Source organism: Ips typographus, linkage group LG11 (genome assembly GCF_016097725.1).
Source record: "Ips typographus isolate SLU linkage group LG11, UJ_Ityp_2.0, whole genome shotgun sequence".
Lineage (NCBI taxonomy): Eukaryota > Metazoa > Arthropoda > Insecta > Coleoptera > Curculionidae > Ips > Ips typographus.
In genome coordinates this window covers 7,096,403-7,100,804 of record NC_138432.1, presented here as the reverse complement: position 1 = coordinate 7,100,804, position 4,402 = coordinate 7,096,403, and the positions used below count along the sequence as shown (strand labels likewise).

The following is a 4,402-nucleotide window of genomic DNA, read 5'->3' as shown; positions in this document are numbered from 1 at the left end:
TATTTTGAATAAAATCCATTCAGAGAAATGCCACCATACCGGTGCCACTGCAACCGAGAGGATATCACCGATGAAAAGTAAATAAGCGACTTCGAAAAGGTTGCGGACCTGATGCCTAATATTTGATCCTTCATGGCTCAGTCATTGGCCTTTCTGGCTGCTGTACACGTCAATTTGCGGATCAAAAATCTAGTTTTTCGTTACCAAGATAGAAAATCTATGTTTTCCTTATGTTGCGACCTAGAAAAAAATGAGTTGTAGCCTGTAATTAACCATCGCAGATGCGGTCAAATTGAATGGTCTATATATTTTGTAGAGATTTGTGCCGTACCATGCGAGAGTGGTTAGAAATCGTTATATCATTAAAATTATTGTAAATCAGTGTTAATTAGACGCCGGTTTATTGTTGTTGATGAACCTAAATATTCTAAACGCGAAAAAAGAAAGTACGATATGCTTGCATATTTCACTAATGATTGAGGACTTTTTTTAATGAGACGGAACTACTAGTTTCGGTTTCAGTTCTGTTTTACTACGAACTTGATTAGTTGCACAGTTGAAAAGTTAATGTTAATTAACCATTTTGAATGATGAAGATTACACCGTAAAATTAAAATTCCTGAATTACGACTTTGTGAACTCTTTTTACCTTATTGTCTGAAATGTAGTACAAAACCATACCAAATGATTCCTGATTAATGCGTTAATTATAAAACCAACAATACAATTACAAAAAAAAAAATTATATGTGATGCATTGTTTGAAATTTGTAAAAAAGTACGGTGAATTGCGTAAATAAATAATTCATGTCTTTTACTGCATCCTTTGCAGGTTTTAACGCTAGTTTCTGTATAACGATATAGTTTTGTTACGGACTGATACACTTTATGAAAAATCAGTCAATCAACCAAATTCATAATGATGAAATGATTCCTGGGTTGCGACATCCTTTGCTAATATTGACCAAACTTGGTTAAATATTCTAGAGGAGGAGATAACACTGGGTTATATCATAATTTTGTTTTCAATATATAACTCACTTCCACTACAACAATAAATAATCTTTCCTCTTGGAATGACAAAAGTCAAAATTTTAACGTCAATTTTTATTGACCAAACCCTTCTCGCAGCTCTAAATTGCGCCACAATCAGGTTTGATGTTTGCTTCCTGTATATTTAGAAATGTTAAATCTTTTGGTTCCGACAGATCCTGTAGATACTGTAAATATTCTCCATATTTTGGAAGTTTTTTTTGAATTCTCTCTTTTTAGTAGTTTTTTGATTTGGTAGGTTTAATTAAAAATCACTAAAGCGTCAGACATATTTATCAGTCAATTATTGGCAAAATAGTGGAGTAAGAAAACGGCACTCGATAATGCCTATTTTCCTTCTACTGCTCCGATAAAGAACTGAGAGAGGTTGCTAATAGGTAAGACGTGCTTTTTTCATTCTTACATCATCCGAGTTTGGGAAGGAATTTAAGGCGTTCTCTACTTATAAGCCATAATAGAGATTTTTTCAGGACGATCCACTATATCACGTTTTAAATTTATAGGAAACGCATTTCGTAAGACCGCAGCGAACAAACTGTAAAGTGTTAATTACTCCGCATTTTTCAGCATCGGCGATGTGTGGTCTTTTTCTACAAGAAAAACCTAGAACATCGTTGACGGAACTTAAGCCGGCCCGATATGGCACTATACTTATTTAATCGCCGTTTAAATAGTTTGCTTCTCAGAAAACAACAGACATAATTTTTTTCTTCGGCGTTTCAGGTCGAACTGAAAAGGGGAAGTGTTAGGTCGGTTAGCCATACCGGACCTTGTGCGTTGCAGGAACGTTATATCCAACACAAACTGGGCCATTTCATCGATTATTCACATTCACATGGAGGAACTCCACACAGTTCTGGTCTGATTCTCCACATTATTCTCAAAAAAACTGGTCAGAAAAATTCCGCCCTGAACTTCTGAGATATTCCAAGCCATATACGGCACCTGCTACGTAGGAAAACTGACAAACGCGGCGCGTAAGTTTGAATAACTGTTCAACGTTTATTGTCTGACATTCCTGAATAATCTGCGGATGAAGATGCTGCTGCCATACGAGCTAATTAGCACGTGGAGTTTTAGTGTGTTTGTTCCCTGAAAATGAATACTTTTTAAAGTTAAACCACCCTGTATAAAAATTCCGAAGGAGATGCCGTAAAAACACGTCCGTAGCGGCGTACAACAGTGTTGCCTGGGAATAACATTTACAATTATAATAATGCCGTTGTGGTCTTTTCCTTGTTTGAGCTTTTTTCGGGATCCGCTTTAAATGGTCATGATTGACTTAACCCACAAGCGGCAGAGTAAATTCTTGATGCTTTTGTGTGTATGTGAGTGTGTGAACATGAAATGCAGGTTACGTTTGCTCTAGGAATTCCCGATCGATTTATCAAGAGAAATCAAAAGTTACCACTTTTTGCGGTCTAACTATTCATGGTAAAGAATTGTTATCTTTCTACATGCGAACAATATGGTCAAATGATCGTACTATGTAGATTTATTAACATTGTTGTTCCTGAACGATTTATTATTGAGATCCATTAAAATAAATATTAATAATCACTTAACCACCTAATTTTTGATTCAGCAATTTTCATTATTAGTAATCTGTGTCTGGGAAGGTCTGATAGGTATTCCTACACAATTTTTAGAGTGAACTATGGTTTTTTTATTCACTGGGGAAAATTTTTGAAGGCAGTGTAAAGTGAAAAAACACAAATTTACTATAAATCATCAGAAAACAGGCGAATACTAAAATGTATTAATTTGTAACAAGAATGATTAATAAAAATATTGTTTTGTTTCAATCCTCTGACTCAGATAGTGATCTCTATAATTTTTATTACTGAAAGTTTTAAATCCAAGTTGGACTGAGAATAGTGCTGAATTGTATGCAATCTTTGATTTAGAAAACTTATTTGAAGAAGAATGTAAAAGGTATATTTGCCTTAAAAAAGGTGATATTCCAAGACTGGCAATCAATTATCAAAAATAATTGATTATGTAGTAAACCACACATAATAACTTTAGACATGTATTATCAAACTTAAGAAACCTTCTTTCTTTCTAATATGGGTGTCCATAAGGCCTGTTTTGTCCTTTTATGCCTCTTTGGACGTTGATGTCCAAAGAAGGCACTCTTTCCAGCGTTTTGGAGGTCTGCCTTGGGTTCATTTTCCTACAGGATTGTTTGTTTTTGGGATTTTTACTTTTAGTGAACTAATCTTTAAAGGTCGTCTTCAGAATCTGCAATGAGCACCGCATCATCTGCGTAGCAGACAACATTGAAGTAAGTGTTCCCCATTTTGTATCCTGCTCTTTTAGGTAGATCTCCGACAATTTTGTCCATCATCATGTTGAATATAAATGGGCTAAGTGAGTGTCTTATTCTGTATTTGAACTTCTTTAGTTAATAGATGTCCTACTTTTATACTAGTCCGACAGTGGTTAAGAAACCTGCAATGGCTTAATCTGGAAAGGTTTTTAGACTTTATGCCGACGTAGTTTAAGCGAAAAACAATTCCAAATTGTTTTGTTTTTATTGATGGTTTTCACCAGTGGTTTTGCAAAAATTTGAATGGTTACATCTACATAGAGATGTGTTTTATCATCTTAAAATTGTGAAATAGCGTTAAACGGATTAATATTTAATTGATAAAACTGTCTATTAATCCATAAATATTCAGTAACCCTGTAAGAAAATTAAAATATGGGATTTGTTTAGAATAAAATTACAAACGGTTGTCTATTTGGACATATGTTAGCATAAATCCAGCTACAAATTTATCAATAAATTTACAAGTTTCCTGTCGATTTAATGGCGTAGTTTAAACTGTTTTGAATTTTAACAAGTCCGATTCTTTTGCTTGCGAACCATCAGCAGAAATGAATCGCCTGATTAACATTGCATCCTTCGAGACTTGTCAGGAGATAATCAATATTCCACTTGTCCGGCAACTTTTAATATAAAATCTCACTCAAATGTAAACAATCCCAACTTGAGTTTAGTTTATGTCTGCTGTAATACTTAACTTAAAATATTGCGTATGTTTTAAAATAGCCGACTGCAAATGACATTGCCTTCTGTGAGTAGCACAAAAGACTTTGGGTCGACGATGTCCAATGTCTAGAAACTGGTACTCAAAACACTTGATTCGTAGTAAATTTGTTGGTTTTGGTGAGCTTGTTGGGAAGCATGAAATCGCAGCAACTCTAATAATTTGACTAGTTTTGAGAACTGAAGAAACGTGCGACTTTGGAAGTGAATGAGTCTAAGTTAAGGCCTCATTGCCAATTACTTTGAAACGATTATCGGCAATTTGTGTGTGTGCAAGCATACCTCGTTATTCACT

General features: G+C 34.6%; 1 long non-coding RNA gene across 1 annotated transcript; it reads left to right on the top strand.

The window, feature by feature from the left end:
- The first annotated feature begins 1,103 nt into the window (after window positions 1-1,103).
- Window positions 1,104-2,479, top strand: LOC145736051 (uncharacterized). The gene is made up of 3 exons (XR_014179827.1): window positions 1,104-1,221; window positions 1,291-1,429; window positions 1,776-2,479. It is a non-coding gene; the product is annotated as an uncharacterized LOC145736051 (long non-coding RNA).
- The last annotated feature ends 1,923 nt before the right edge of the window (window positions 2,480-4,402 follow it).